Here is a 16,116-nt window from a genome sequence, read left to right on the forward strand (position 1 = left end):
CATGGGCATATTGCATGATGCTGAGGTTTGGAACACATCACCCAGCTAGTGAACGCAGCACCCACTAGGTAGTTGTTTTCCATCTTTACCCCTCATCCTCCCCCCTCACTCTTGTCTTCACGGTGACTACTGTTTTCATTTTTATGACCACGTGTACCCAACTTATAAATGAGAACATGTGGTATTTGGTTTTCTGTTTCAAGATGCAGAATTTGTAGAGTAGCTGGATAGAGATATCACAGGTACAAAAGATTGATGCACGTTGAGGGATAGGTCATTGTCATTATAAACTAACTCAGGAAGTTTGGTTGTGAAAAGCAAAGTACTATATCCTCTGTCTAATTCAAGGAATCAGAATCACAGCCTCTTTCTTTTTTACTTGCCACTGATTGCCACTTGGTTTAGGTTGCAGATCAACTTTCCCTCCTTTTGATGGTATGGGATGACGGTTCCTTTCTGTATTTCTGTAGGGACTGATGTTTTCCCTGGTTCATAGTGGATTTCTATGAAAGTTACCCAGGGAGAATGTTAGCCAGCCTGGAGAAGTTGCCTGGAGTTGTGTTATAGGGCTGCTTTGGAAAGCAGGGTATAAAAGTGACATAACATTTTCTCTCTCTCTCTGCAAACATCAGAGTGCACATACTTTGCTGCCAAATCTCTGCCTTTCCATGATTTTTCTCTTCAGGTTATATAAAAAAGCACCAAAGACAACAGAGTGACCTTGTATTTAGAATTGCCCTGAATTTTTCTATTTCTCTAAGGTGATTTTTATTCAGGAACACAATTTTTCTAGGTGCTTGAAAATTGATTGGGTGTATGATTTTGTATAATGGTGCTTTTTAATCTGGAACATGTCATAATGAAGTCAAGATGTTATTTTATCTGATTATGTTTAATTTCTGGGTGTTGAGAAACTGATTTTGATACCTTTTGTGTATATTGGTTGTAATTCAAATTGCCTTAATAAAAGCAGGTTTCCGAAGAAGTGAGTGGATGAAGATATTCTTTTTTTTTGAGACGGAGTCTCGCTCTTTCACCCAGGCTGGAGTGCAGTGGCACGATCTTGGCTCACTGCAGGCTCCGCCCCCCGGGGTTCACGCCATTCTCCTGCCTCAGCCTCCCGCGTAGCTGGGACTACAGGCGCCCGCCACCTCGCCTGGCTAATTTTTTGTATTTTTTTTTTTTTAATAGAGACGGGGTTTCACCGTGTTAGCAAGGATGGTCTCGATCTCCTGACCTCGTGATCCACCCGCCTCGGCCTCCCAAAGTGCTGGGATTACAGGCGTGCGCCACCGCACCCGGCCGGATGAAGGTATTCTTGTAGAGAGTAGATAATATTAAAATCATACTCACTTTTTGGGCTTCCACTATTATAAAAATGTAGCGTTAAAAACTGCTGTCTGGTTTAAAACTCTCCTTGCATTTCCTAATAGGGGTCCATAAAGAGACATAGATTGGTCCTACAAAATTACACACAAACAAGATGGCCATCTCCAACCTGGAAAAGAAGGTGGCTTTGGGTGGCCCAGGGACTGATATTATAGACCAGAGAAGCAATGGTACACCAAGAACCAGAGCAGATGAATTGAAGCTATTTGTAATAATTTTATAGTTTAATAAATAGGTAATAAAAATTCGTTTTGTGGCACTAATAATTCACTATTAGGACTTTGATAGCTTAAAATCATCTGAAAAGGAGAAGGCTAAAGGAATATTATTATATTTCAATTTAAAAAATGTAATTTTGGTCTTCAAATAAAGTAAACTATACTTTTAAAACAAAGACCAAATTAGGAAAAAAGCTAGAACTGCCATGTGAATTTAAAATGTTGGTACTTTACTACTGGAAATCATATTTTTAGTAGAAAATGGGGCCTGATTTTACTTCAGGGATTAGGTTCTAAAATCAGAGTGTAAGGCAAAAATTGTCCTTGAAAGCCCTTTCTTTAAGTGCTCTTAAAATTCCAGGACTTGGGTACTTTCAACGTTGAAAGTTAAGAATAAACTTAGTGGTTTCTTACACAGCTTTGGTCATCACCTCCTTTTTTCTGGGCCAGTAGAGTTTGGGGGAGATGTTGAGTAGGGGAAAAGTCTCTGTTTCCCTTACACACACACACACACACACATACACACACACACACACACACACACACACACACCCATAAATGTAGTGTCCCTATTCTGGACTTTGCTGTAAAAGAGATGAATTATTTCTCTGTATTATAGTTGTTTTCTGTCCTAAAATCAATCCATGTTGCACTTCTATGCTGTCCTTCCATGTCACCCAACTAAGAGGCACTGCAAATTAGCCACGGTCTTGACTACAGATGTGACAGGAGCATAGTCCCAAGGAAAACAAAATGGTTTTTTCTGAGACATCTTTCCAAAATGCCGCAAGAGGTGTCAAAATTGTTTAAGATCTACAGTTTCAATGGTCACTGCCTTTGCATCCTAAGTTATACGTGTGGTGCATTAACATTTAGTGAATGTCCATTAAGTGTCCCTTTTAATATTTAATCTCATTTGATCCTCACAATGGCTCTGTACTGTTCATCTTACATGCAAGAAATCGGGGCTTTGGGAAGCATCCAAGGTCACATTATTACTAAGGGGCATATTTAGGATTTGTCCTAGCTATGCATCTAACAGATACAAACACATTATTTTTTTTCTTACTCTGCATTATAGTCTTTCCTCGTTTTCCACAAAATGATAGTAAAATTATGTAATTATTGTTCCCCTGATGTGAGAGCATTTATATGAGGTTTCACTTAAATTCTGCATTTCTTCATGAGTTTGAAAACTTATAACCAATTGGGAAAGTCATGAACTTTTAACAATTCTAAACTCCCGGCAAAATTAACTCAGTTGTCTTCTCAGCGTCATTCAGAGAAAGGGCAATTCTGTTGTACTACAAAATGGAAATGAAATTATCCTCTGAACTGAGATGGCGGTTCTCCAGGATGGTTGTGCTGGAAATAAAGACCACATTCAAGAGAAGTAATCAGGGCTCTGAGGGGTGAAGGACTGGGTGAATCCTGGAGGGAGAAGAAAAGGAGACTCTGAGGCACTTACTGGTGACTACGAGTGGTCTGAACAGAGCCTTAGTGACTTAGGGTGAGAAATTTGGTAGCTGTTGATTTGCATAGAATAGGCATTTCAGTACTTACTGTAGATGCAGAAAAGTGACTTGGAAAAAGAAGCAAGGCCATTTAAATTCATTTATTCATCAATTCAGCATTCATTTTTGAATCTTTATTGTGTACAAGATCATTTTGTTCTAGTGCCCTGAACGATTCACAGAAAAACAAGACAATTTTTCTTTGAGGGCTGAAAATACTTAGCTAGCGAAGATAGCTAGTTGGTACTTTCAAAATGCTTGAAGCCCTTTCTTTTTAAATCAAAAAAGAAATAAACTATTTCGTTTGTCAAAGGAGTTATGAGTGAACACATGCAATTGAATTTAAGGCTTTCATGGAAAAAAAAATCAACCGATTCCTTTTTCTTCTTTTTCGTTTTATGAAAATTTCCAGTCCAGTCTTCCTCATTGGTTTTTATCGTGTCAGGTTCATACCCTGCCTTATCTACTGAATCTTCTTTAGCTCCATGGTGACAGACAACACAAAAATGGAAAATATTCTTCTAGATTTTAAAGTGCGTGTTTTCACTGAAAGAAATGTAATCTTCATGCTTTTAGCTCCTTAAACTTTTGATCAACATGTCACTACAGAAGAACAATTTGACGTCTAAAGAGTATTTTCAGTTTTTAAAGTAGATGTGATTTTTAAAAATGGAAAGTCGTGATAGGCTATGGGCAAGAAATTTGAAAATAAAGATTGTTAGGGAAAGTTTGACAACTGCCGTTTAAAAATTTTGTTTGGTTTTCTATTTAGTCACAGCTGGAGGGGACACGGAGATCAGCCACAAAATGTAAAATCAAGTTGCATTTAGTTTTAAGGATAAGCATAAAGATGCTTTTCAATTATGTTAAAAGAGTTAAATACATATAATTCTTAGAATAGGGTCTCATATATAGTAAGCACTCAAATATTACTGTTAAGTTTATATTGATACTAATACAGCAAAAATTTGTCATTGTTTTTTATTTCCTTATATTACAATGTTCCTTTTACATGCCAGAAACTGTGCTGTCTTATTACTGATCACATTATTACTGTCCTCTTTGTCCAAAGAACATGAAACCCTAAGATTCTTAGTTTTCAGTGTGGAGTATTAATTGTGAATAAGTCAAGAATCTCTTTTGAATTTCACTATCACCATTTCAACATAAGTATGGAGAAAGAATGTATTTGGAGTGTAAATGTATTCAGATACTCAGCTCAAGTCTATCCAACAATCACTCTCTGAGTACCCTCTGTGTTCTAGAATTTGGGTGTATAGAGCTCATGGTACTGTACTTAGGTAGTTTACAACATTAGAGGAGGAGACAGATGTACAAACAAATACATTTCCTATGATGGGGTAAGTATTAGAATAGATTGTTGGTTGTCTGCTATGAGAGCCAGAGTAGAGAATAAGCTGCAGAGGTGGAGAAAGGCTCCCCATAGATAATGGCATTTGATCTAGGTTCTAAAGAATGAATAGGAGTTACCTCAATTTCTTTATCTTTAAACAAAGAGTTGGGCAGGATTCCTTCATGCTTTAAACTTCTATGATTTTAATGCTTTGGATTTTACTTGGTCATTAATGAAGGACACTGGGCCTACGCATTTTGATTTTTGCAGAAGACCTTATCTACACAATCCTAAAGCTCCTCAATCCACAGTAAAAATATGTTGACTGTTCAGCTGTTCTGCTATCCTGCCAAATAGCTGAGCTTTTAGATTTCGGGACAAAGAATTCACACAACTGGCCGAATGTTTCACTTTTCATCAGGACATTTTGGCATCAGGTAGACAATAACAGTGGATGAATTTCAGGAATTTCAGGATTTGGACTAAGTATAGAGAAAATAATAGCTTAGATTCTGATTTGAAGTGAAGTTCAATTATCCAGAGCAAAAAAAATATCCTTTCTTCTTCCACGTGGTCTAAGATGCTTATCAGCTCTGGCTTTGGTCCTAGGGTATCTTCATAATGAAGTCGGCTGAAAGTTTGCAGGACATATTGGGTTGCCATTCTTCATGGGGCTGTAGAGGAGAGCCGAGCTAAGTTAGAGACTGGAGGAAATAAAAATAGTTGAATGAGGAGAAAGGTCCAAAGTGTTACCTGAGTGATTATATAATGGGACTCAGGTCTGCCTCAACAATTCCTTGGTAATTGGAATAATATATATTTTTAAACCAACCTTATTGGAGTTAAAATGCACACGTTTTATGTATACAGTTCTTTGAGTTTTGACAAACTTCAACACCCAAATAGCCATCACTACAATCAAGATATATAATACCATCATCACCCGAAAACACTGTACCGCTTCACAGTCCTTCCTCATCCCACACCCCCAGCCTTAGACAACCACTGATCTGCTTTCAACACTGTAGACTAGATTTGCCTTTTCTAGAGTTTCATATATGTGGACTCATGCTGTATGTGTTCTTTTGTGTCTGACTTTTATCAATCAGCATAACATTTTTGAGATTCATCAACGTAGTTGGGCATATCAGTCATTCTTTCCTTTTAACTGCTGATTAGTATTTCATTGGATGGAATACCACAATTTATTTATCCTTCCATGTTCATGGACATTTGGGCTGTTTCTAATTTTAAAGCTGCTAAAAACATACATGTACAAGCCTTGGTGTGTACATATTTTTATTTCTCTTGGGCAAAAATACTTAGCAGTGAAATTGCCGGGTCATATTGCAATGATATGTTTTAATTTTATAAGAAAATGTCAAACTGTTTTCCAAGATGACCATACCATTTTGCACTCCCATTAGCCATATTTAAGAGTTTCAGTTGTTCAACATCCTCTTTTACCTAGTATCTTTAATTTTAGCTATTCAAGTCAGTATGTAGTGGTATTACATTGATGTTTTAGTATGCATTTCCCTAATGACTAATGATTTTAAGCAACCTTTCTTATGCTTGTTGGCCATTTGTAAATTCTTATTTGTGGAATGCTTGTTCACATCTTTTCTGCAGTCGTTTTGAGACTTTTACATGGCTCCCACATGGTTCGTGAATGTGCTTTGGGCCTTCCATGGTGGGTGGATTGAGTTTGTGCTTAAGGTTATTTTGAAGACAAGTTTCCATGGTTAAAAGCAAAATTTGAGTACCATTGGTTTAAAGCAAAATTGTGAAAGAGGCAAATTTGGCTCTTGGTGTTTCCATTCCTCTTTTCCTCAAGGGCTTTCACTTGTAAGTGATAAAATGCTGTGCTGGACTCTCTGGGAGCACAGAGCTTATAAGGCCTCTGGATTCAAGAAAGCATTGGAGTAGAGAGGAACATGGCCAGGCTCTGGAGTCATAGAGATATGGGTTTGTACCCAGATTCTACCATTTATTAGCTCTGCAATCTTTAACAAATTTGTTATCCCCTTCAAGTCTGTGGTTTCATCAGCGAGAAATGGGATTAATAATATCTAACCAGTAGGATCTTCTGAGGATAAAATGAGTAAATAAATGTGAAGTTTCTAGAAGCATGCCCAGCACATAGTGGATACCTGTCAAATAGTTGTTTCCTTCTCTTTCTCTCTACTCCTAAACTTGTCTTTTTTCTTCCCTTTATTTTAGAATCTTAGGGTCCCCACTGTGGCACTGCATTCTTCACACCCTTTAGAGGTTCTAGACTTAGATAAATTCTGCCCCATTTCATCATTTATCTGTTTCTGTTCTCTCACAGAGTCTTGCTGAATGTGGGAGTAGCTAATCTAACAAACGTAATTTATGTTAAGGTGGCAATGGTTGATAATATTTCAAAGTTTCACTAAGTACCTAATCCAAAAAAGATGCAGAGAAGAATAAGACCTGGGGAATTTGAGGCCTGTGGAAGGCTGATTAGAGTAGGTAGTGGTTTTGGTATCGTTGACCTTTCCCAGAACCTTGTAAATCACATTCCGTAAGTGGCTCTCTCCAGGGAGTTTGTCTGAACTTGGACATTTTTAATTAGTTGATTCTTTTCAAATCCCCCCTCCCCAACTTTTTATGAGGTCTTTCCCACCATCTTCTAGCAAACCAGAGCCATATAAATGGCTTTACAAGGCAAGTAATGGTTTTTCAATAAATGTCTTGTTTTTTGCCAAATTTATAGTTTAACTATGATCCCATACATGTTGATTGCTTGTGATTTAGTGGCACATTTAATAAAAAATTTAAGACTTTCGATAAAACTAATTATCTGTAGTTGTCGTACCGAAACCCTGACTGGGTAGGCAGACCCAGTATCAGTCCTCTGGATTGTAGTTTTGGGAACCCATCTAGCATCTTACTAAGCTAACAAATCTTCAAGCGAAGTTTGCAGCTCTACCTCAAAGATGTCACGAAATCACAGAATAATAGACTGTTATAGCTGGGAGGGCCTTAGAGGATAGCAAGTTTAACCCCATGTCCAGTTTTTAGATGAGAATATTATAATTATTAAAAAGTAATTTCTTGATGAATATTGGTGTGTTACACTGGTCACAATATTGACCTGGACATCTCCACTTCTGAGAATATTCTGAGACAGCTGAGTCATTCATTTCTTGAATTTTACTTTTCATAATTAAATTCACAATTCTTGATTCTGGTTACTGTTAGTTTGTTTATTTTGTTAACATATCTTATTTTCTATTGCTTTGAGAGCCAGGTAGTTTTGTAGAATATTAACATTATGCAATAAAACCACACTAAACCTAAGGTCTTAAAGTGAGCTAGGTTCTTCTTTGCCAAATTTTCTTTAGGGTCATGTTAACAACTGAAAAAAATGTTTATGTCTTTCATGAGATAGCTGTCCACAAATGGGTTCTTATTCTGAAATTTCATCCGTGCTACAAACAAAAAATGTTTCCCCTGATGACAGAAAAAAGATTGGCTCCAAACAGAGTGACTAGGCTGATATACGTCCAAGCGATCCCAATTGAATATTCCTGGAAAACCCAATTCTATTTTGAGAATGAAAAGTTTTAAGAGAAAGTGCATTGAGAACTTGGCACTATCTGATTTTATCTGCTTTGTTGAGTAACTCCTTGTGGACTTCTCTAAATCATCTTTGAAATAGTAAAATATCCTTCTGTATTAGTCTGTTCTTATGCTGCTAATAAAGATATACCCAAGACTGGGTGATTTATAAAGGAAAGAGGTTTGAGGGACTCACAGTTCCACATGGCTAGGGATGCCTCACAAGCATGGTGGAAGGCAAAGGAGAAGCAAACGTATGTCTTACATGGTGGCAGGCAAGACAGCTTGTGCAGGGGAACTCCCATTTATAAAACCATCAGATCTCATATGGGGGAAACCGCCCCCATGATTCAATTATCTCCACCTGGCCCCGCCCTTGACATGTGGGGATTATTACAATTCAAGGTGAAATTTGTCTGGGGACACAGCCAAACCATATCACCTTCCTAAATCAGTGCACACTTCCACCCATTGAATGGAATTTGTCAATATTAAATCTTCACTGGAAAAGCAGAAGGCAACTTTGCTGAGAACAGCAATAGGCCAGACATGGAGTTGTGATGACTTGGAACAAGATAGTAGGAAGAGTGTTGAGAAGAAGGAATATTAAATATCCATGTACCACGTGTACTGAGAGTATGCAAAAGTGTCTGGAGTGTGGAAAGGAAATAGAATGTCAGTTTTCAATACTCAGAAACAGTACAGGAAGATTTGCAACGTCACATGCATGTCCTGTTTGAATTCCCCTAAACATTCTGGCTTAGGGGTCTCCCAGGAGTCCCTCTCATTCCTGTTGCTCCTCATTTAGTCATGTGTGGTGGCGGTTTCATTGTCCTGTTGAGTTATGCTTGTGTCATGTTTTAAAGGCCACTGCATTTCCCCATGGTGCGTGTGTGTGTGTGAGACAGAGAGAGAGAGTGCATTTGTTTCACTTTGTGTGAAAGGCTAGAACACACTGGTAGAAAGGAGACTCTGTGAAGGCAGACATTGTTAATATGGAGCCAACCACAAAAAGAAGATAAGCACTTAGGATATGAGGAAATTTATAGGAAGAGGCTGGGAATGACCATCACTAATTAGCTTATAAAGAGTCATCAGGCATACTTAACATTCAGGCCAAAGACAGCATCAGAAGAGAAGAGCACAAAAATTTTTTTAAAACCTAAAGCTTGGAAAGACCACAAATTGTAATACATATTTTTGGAATTATACAGTGATTATGTTGAGTATTGAACAAAAGTTCAGGAGGAGGTCTGGCTGAAAGGATAAGAAAATTTAAATTTCTTTTAGGATTTGTGCTGACATTGTTTTTTAAAAAAAGAGAATTCCAAGCTTATCTTTATTTCAAATATGTTCAAACTGGGTGTCCTCCCAGGCTCAACCTATTCTTTTACGCTTCAAAGGATCCATGGTTTAAAGAGATTTGTTTGAGGGGTCTTTAATATTTTCTGGCAAGACATAGATAACAGTTGGGTCTGGACTGAAGTATTCAGGATCATGATATCCCAGATGGACTGGTGAAGGAAACTCTAATATTTTCTAGAAAAGATGAAGACAGAAATAGATACCTGTGTCCAAGATAAATAGATGTTGCATAGTTTGCTTTGGCTATGTTTTTACCGTCAGGGAACTACCGCTGTGGGCACACAGAAGTTAGCATGCTGGTTCATCTTGACTCATTGAGTTGAATTTTGGGGATAGGATAGAAAAGGATGTCCTCTGCCTCAGCACGTTGGAAAGTCAGAGTCACCCGAAGGGCTTGTTAAAACTTACATCTGGGTTCTACTGTCAGAGTTTGTGCTTCACATGGTTCTGAGGTGGGGTCTGAGAACCTGTACTTCTAGCAAATTCCTAGGTAATGCTCATGCTCCTTGCTGAGGGGAGAGAGGCATCACACTTTGAGAACCAGTGGTAAGCCAATTCTATTATTTTATACAAGTAAAACTCAGAGGGCAAAATTTTATTATTTTAATGATATGGTTGGGTTTGGTCAGGCAGGACTAGAATTTAAATCTCTCGACTCTAAACTCCACAGCATTTAGTATATAAGGTAGCTCTACAGAAAAAAAAATTAGAATATTTAAAAGAAATCTCTGACTTATTTCATCTTTAAGCCTCAAAATGTATGGCGACCAATGACAACAATACATTTTAGGACAGTTACTGTGTTCAGTAGAAGAGAAGAGTGAATCTACTCTGAGGCAGAAGTCAACACAGAATAATGAGACGGTACTAGGACCTGTTGTTCTCTCTGAGCTACATTGTGAAAGGTGCTTTGGCTTATTTAATTTATTGTATGTCTTCCCCAACTAGAGTGTGAATTCCCAGATGGCAAAAATTTGTATTTCTTCTAATTGCTCCATGTGCAAGTCTTATACTGTGCTTGGTACACAGTGAGAAGTCAATCAGTATTTATTGAATGCATCAATGAATGGTACACTTATTGAGGAATCAACACTGAAATAGAAACATTTTCCCCTGTGGCCAGGAAATAAGAAAACCTTTTCCTTCTTTTCATGGCCAAGAGGGAGCCCTACAGCTGTTCCAGGCTGGATGTGCCTTTGCCAAAAGGCTATTAAGTTTCCCAGGGCTACCAAACCAACATGTAGTTTGGTTGCACCAATTGTGACCAACCTGTCAGCTCTCTCTTGAGGATGCCAAAGCCACCTTTAATAATGATGAACGCTCATTGAGCCCTTACAACTTGTAAAGTCCTCTTCTAGGGGCTCTGTATGTATTACCTCACTTAATCTTTAGATAATCCCCGGAGGAGAGACGCTACTGTTGCCCCATTTGCTAGATGAGGAAACTAAAGCCTAAAGAGGTTGAGTAATCCCTCAAGGTACACAGCTGATAAATGTAGGAACTGGGATTTCACCCCTGGCAGTCTTATCCATACACTAGGCTCTTAACCTTCAGACCATTTGATCTTTTTATGGCCTCGAGAGCTGAACAGAACTACATCCATCCTTCAGTAGAATGGGGAGTCTCAAAATACACCAAAACTGGGCCTGGGTTTTACCCTCCTTAAGTCAGACTCAAATTGCCTAAAATCAGCCTTGACTTAGAGGAAAGTTTCTTGAGAATTGAAGTAATTGGAGAGCTATGACAGGAATAATTGTGAAATGCCAGAAAACAAATCCAAGGTGGAGAGAAGTACATACATAGATATTTTATATATGTATATTAGATAACATATATTTATGTATATAAAGTCACAGGCTTGAGAAACATGTAATGGATTTGAGATGTTTTCTTTGAAGTCCAGTGGTTAAGAGTTCAGAGCAGAATTTTCTATAATATGTTACTCATCTAGAGAAGAAAAATTTTAAAAAGACTCTTTTCCTATATTTGAAAGGGAAAAACTAGTCCAAAAGATAATACAGTGTTGAGTAAGAAATTTTTCTTTTTCTTTTTTTTTTTTTTTTTCTGAGATGGAGTTTCACTCTTGTTGTCCAGGCTGGAGTGCAATGGCGTGATCTTGGCTCACTGCAACCTCCGCCTCCCAGGTTCAAATGATTCTCCTGCCTCAGCTTCCCAAGTAGCTGGGATTACAAGCACATGCCACCATGCCCAGCTAATTTTTGTATTTTTCGTAGAGATGGGGTTTTGCCATGTTGGCCAGGCTGGTCTCGAACTCCTGACCTCAGATGATCCACCTGCCTCAGCCTCCCAAACTGCTGGGATTACAGGTGTGAGCCACCTCTCCTGGCCAGAAAGTTTTTCTTAAACTTTTCCCATTTATAGGCATGTAGACATTGAAGTTAACACTTGAATTATTATATATATATATATATATTTTTTTTTTTTTTTTTTTTACATTGTCTCAGTTGTTACATTAAATAAAACCAAGAGCAGGATATTCTTTGCTCTGGACACCATTTATTATGTGCTCTTTCCTGTTTATAAAAACATCTTAGAACACCATAATTATGTGAATGGATTGCTCTGTAGAAACCCCATTGGTTTTGAACCTAAGAGACGGAAAGGGCAAGCTGATTACCTAAGTAATATGGTTGAATCTGTGTACCCACTGAAATCTCATGTTGAATTGTAATCCTCATTGTTGGAGGAGGGGCTAAGTGGGAGGTAATTGGATCATGGGTGCGGTTGGAGGGGGGGCTTCCTCCTTGCTGTTCTCAAGATAGTGAGTGAGTTCTCATGAGATCTAGTTGTTTACAAGTATGTAGCACTTCTGCCTTCTCTCTCCTACTTCTGCCTTCTCTCTCCTACTTCTGCTTGTAGTACTTGTCATGGCAGCTTAATCAAAGTCATATACCCTTCCTATGGAGGAGACAGAGGATCGAGATGCCTATCAAACCACGAGTCACATTGAAAGCATCTTTTTTAACATGGCGTCTGGCATGTCTGCTCACATTCTGGTCAATGTGGCGTGCCTGCTTCCCCTTTGCCTTCCATTATGATTGTAAGTTTCCTGAGGCCTCCCCAGCCATGCTTTCTGTAGATCCTGCAGAACTGTGAGCCAATTCAACCTATTTTCTTTATAAATTACCCAGTCCCAGGTAGTTCTTCACAGAAGTGCAAGAATGAACTAATACACCAAGCTCACTTCTCATCCCACCATGAGTTCTTTTCTGGAGTGTTCGCCTCATCTCCATGCTTTATGCCCCCTGAGCCACTCAGATTTGCTGATATCATGAAACTGCTCACTGAAAATGAAAGAATTTCTTTTCTTACAGAGTGAGGCATTGTGGTTTTCAAATAATTTGCTCATTGTTAGTGAATTTGCTACTAACTTGGTGTATTTGTCAGATTTTGGTGAATCATGGTGTCTAATAAACAACTTCTGAAGCTCAATGGCTTACCATATACATTTATAATTGCTCATGTAGCGTAAGGGCTGAAGGTCCCCACCATATCCGCTCCAGCTGGCCTTCCACTTCCAGACTCAGACGTAAACAGTGGCCCCTGTCTGGGATACGGTTTTGATGAGTTGAATTATGTGTCCCCTGCCAAATGCATCTGTTGAAATCTTTACCTCCAGTATCTCAGAATGTGACTTTTTCTGGAGATAGGGTCTTTTCAAAGGTAATCAAGTTAAAATGAGGTTATTAGGGTGGACCCTAATCTGATATGCCTGCTGTTCTTATAACAAGGGGAAATTTGGAGGCATGCACCTGGAAGAATGACATGTGAATAGACACAGGGAGAAGGTGACCATCTGCAAGCCAAGGAGAGAGGCCTCAGGAGAAACCAACTCTGCCAACACCTTGATCTTGGACTTCCAGCCTCGAGACTGTGAGATAATAAATGTCTGTTGTTTACGACACTCAGCTTGTGGTACTTGTCATGGCAGCTTTAGCAAAGTCATATACCCATGGAGGAGGCTCAAGATGTCTGCCAAACCACAAGTCACAATGAAAGAGTCATTTTTAACACAGTGTCTGGCATGTCTGCTCACATTCCGGTCAATGCAAGTCACACGACCAAAGCTGGGAATTAGATTCCTTCCTGTGGGGGTAGGGTGCACAAGAGAGTGAATATTTGCAAAATTGGATTCAATCTATTCCAATCACACATTCCCATCTTGTTCATGTCAGAGGATTGGAAGAAACCTTGGATTTTCTCTTGCCTCTTGTATTAGTCCGTTCTCATGCTGCTAATAAAGACATACCGGAGATGAGTAATTTATATGGGAAAGAGTTTTACCGGACTCACAGTTCCACATGGCTGGGGATGCCTACCAATTATGGCAGAAGATGAAGGAAGAGCAAAGGGACATCTTACATGGCAGCAGGCAAAAAGGCTTGTGAACGGGGACTCCCATTTATAAAACCATCAGATCTTGTGAGACTTATTCACTACCGTGAGAACAGAATGGGGAAAACTGCCACCATGATTCAGTTGTCTCCACCTGGCCCTGCCCTTGACACATGGGGATTATTACAATTCAAGGTGAGATTTTGGTGGGAACACAGCCAAACCGTATCGCCTCCTCAGTTCAAATCTACATGTCAGTTGGAAGAGATGTCCTTCCTCCCTACTTTCCTTGCTAACTTCGATGTGGCCATTTCAGTTTATATTTCTTTGATTTATAGGGTTGTGAGATGAGAGAAAAAGCCCTATTTAAAACAATCTAGGTCACCCCTTTCAAGTGTATATTTTCACTACCCCTCCACTGCAGAGAAGTCTCCAGGCTTGCTTGGGTTTTTCGAGAAGGAGAGGGCTTACTCCCTCCTAAGGCTGCCATTCCGCCACTGGCTAGACCAACAGAAACTTCCTTCAAATGCAGAGCTGAACACACTCATGTTTGGGGACTGCCAGGGTTTTACACATTCCCTGAATCAGGTGAGTCAACAAAAGTCATCTTGGGCATTGTATCAGGCACATAAATAAATAAAATCCACATCTACAAAAGCACTCTGCTGGCCAGGCACAGTGGCTCACGCCTGTAATACCAGCACTTTGGGAGGCCAAGGCTGGTGGATCACGAGGTCAGGAGTTCGAGACCAGCCTGGCCAACACAGTGAAACCCCATCTCCACTAAAAATACAAAAAATTAGCCAGGCTTGGCGGCGGGCGTCTGTAATCCCAGCTACTCAGGAGGCTGAGGCAGGAGAATGGCTTGAACCCGAGAGGCAGAGCTTGCAGTGAGTCGAGATCGCGCCACTGCACTCCAGGTTGGGTGACAGAGCGAGACTCTGTCTCAAAGGAAAAAAAAAAAAGCACTCTGCTTCCTGTTGTCATTTTTCCTCCTCTTACCTCCAGGCAGAGAAGATAGTGTCCTAAGGGGGTCCCTCAGGACCACCTTGCCTAGCCTCAGTGAAAATGAAAACAGCAGGTTGAATTGCACAGGCAGTTTTTGTTTGTGTTTCACTAAGAAAAATTCTCTGTTTGAAGACATGATATCTGAAGCTATTGTGTTACGTGCATAAAGGTTCTTGAACTTGGTGTTATGGTTTCTCAGTGTATGATTTTTTAAAAACTAAATATGAGATTAAGCTCACCTTTTCCTCTTTTAATGTTTTTTGACTTGCGTTTCATCTTGTTTCATATTAAGGTTGCCATATTTACTTCTTTTTTGATATAATTTTTTCATTTTTCAGCTTTAGGTGTTTGTTTTTATTTTGCTCAGGATGCATGTGTGTGTCCATGTTTATTGTTTATTTTTTGTAAATGGCAAATAAATATTTCTAACCTCAACAGGGCGGTCTTTGTCTTTTCATGGGAAAATTTTACCTGCTCACTCTATTGTGATTGCTGACAAATATTTGCTATGCTTTGAATTTTTTATTACCCGTATACACGAGTTACTGCCTGTTTCATTGCATGTACAAGGAACTGGGGCAAAGTACAGAGGATATAAGTACATATCTTCTAAATTCAGTTCTTCATTTAATTACCCTGGTGATGTCTGGGCTTCCTCCTACTCTTTACAGCCATTGATTGAATAAAGGGTGCTCACAGAACCAATCCGTGGATGTCCAGAGACGTCTTCTCTTATACGTGCTTTGGCTTTGATTTTCTTTCATTTTATTTATCCTTAGTTCTAATACCACCTAGGTTCCTTCTTTAACAAATTTCTTATTTTAAAAATTGTATAATGATATTTATTGTTTACTACTGCTATTATAATTTTCTTTTTTAAAAAATATCTTTTCTTGCCTCTTATGAGACTCTGAGCAGGAGGAAAGGAAGATGCAGGTATTCAGTCTACTATGATGATCCAATTCCCCAAGACGTTATTTTTAAACACTTTTGTTTTTGAGAGATGGGGTCAGTTGAGTGTGTGTGAGTGTGTTTGTGTGTGTGTCTGATGCTTCATCTGCTGCAAAAATCCTGGGTTCTATCTATTCTTTCTCTTTTTAAATTTTTGCCCTGAAGGGAATGATGTCTCATCCTCTTTTCTTTTTACTTTCACTGAATTCTACCTGAAAGGTCAAGTAAAGTCAGACAAGAAGAGATTATCATGAATATCATGCTCTCTTGCCTAGTCTGTTCAGTGAGTGGGAGTTGGGGATGTGCCTATAGCATGATTAATTTTCATCATTATGCCTTAAAAATAAAATGTCCCTAATTATTATTAATCATG

This window comes from Symphalangus syndactylus, chromosome 8 (genome assembly GCF_028878055.3).
Source record: "Symphalangus syndactylus isolate Jambi chromosome 8, NHGRI_mSymSyn1-v2.1_pri, whole genome shotgun sequence".
In the NCBI taxonomy this organism is placed as follows: domain Eukaryota; kingdom Metazoa; phylum Chordata; class Mammalia; order Primates; family Hylobatidae; genus Symphalangus; species Symphalangus syndactylus.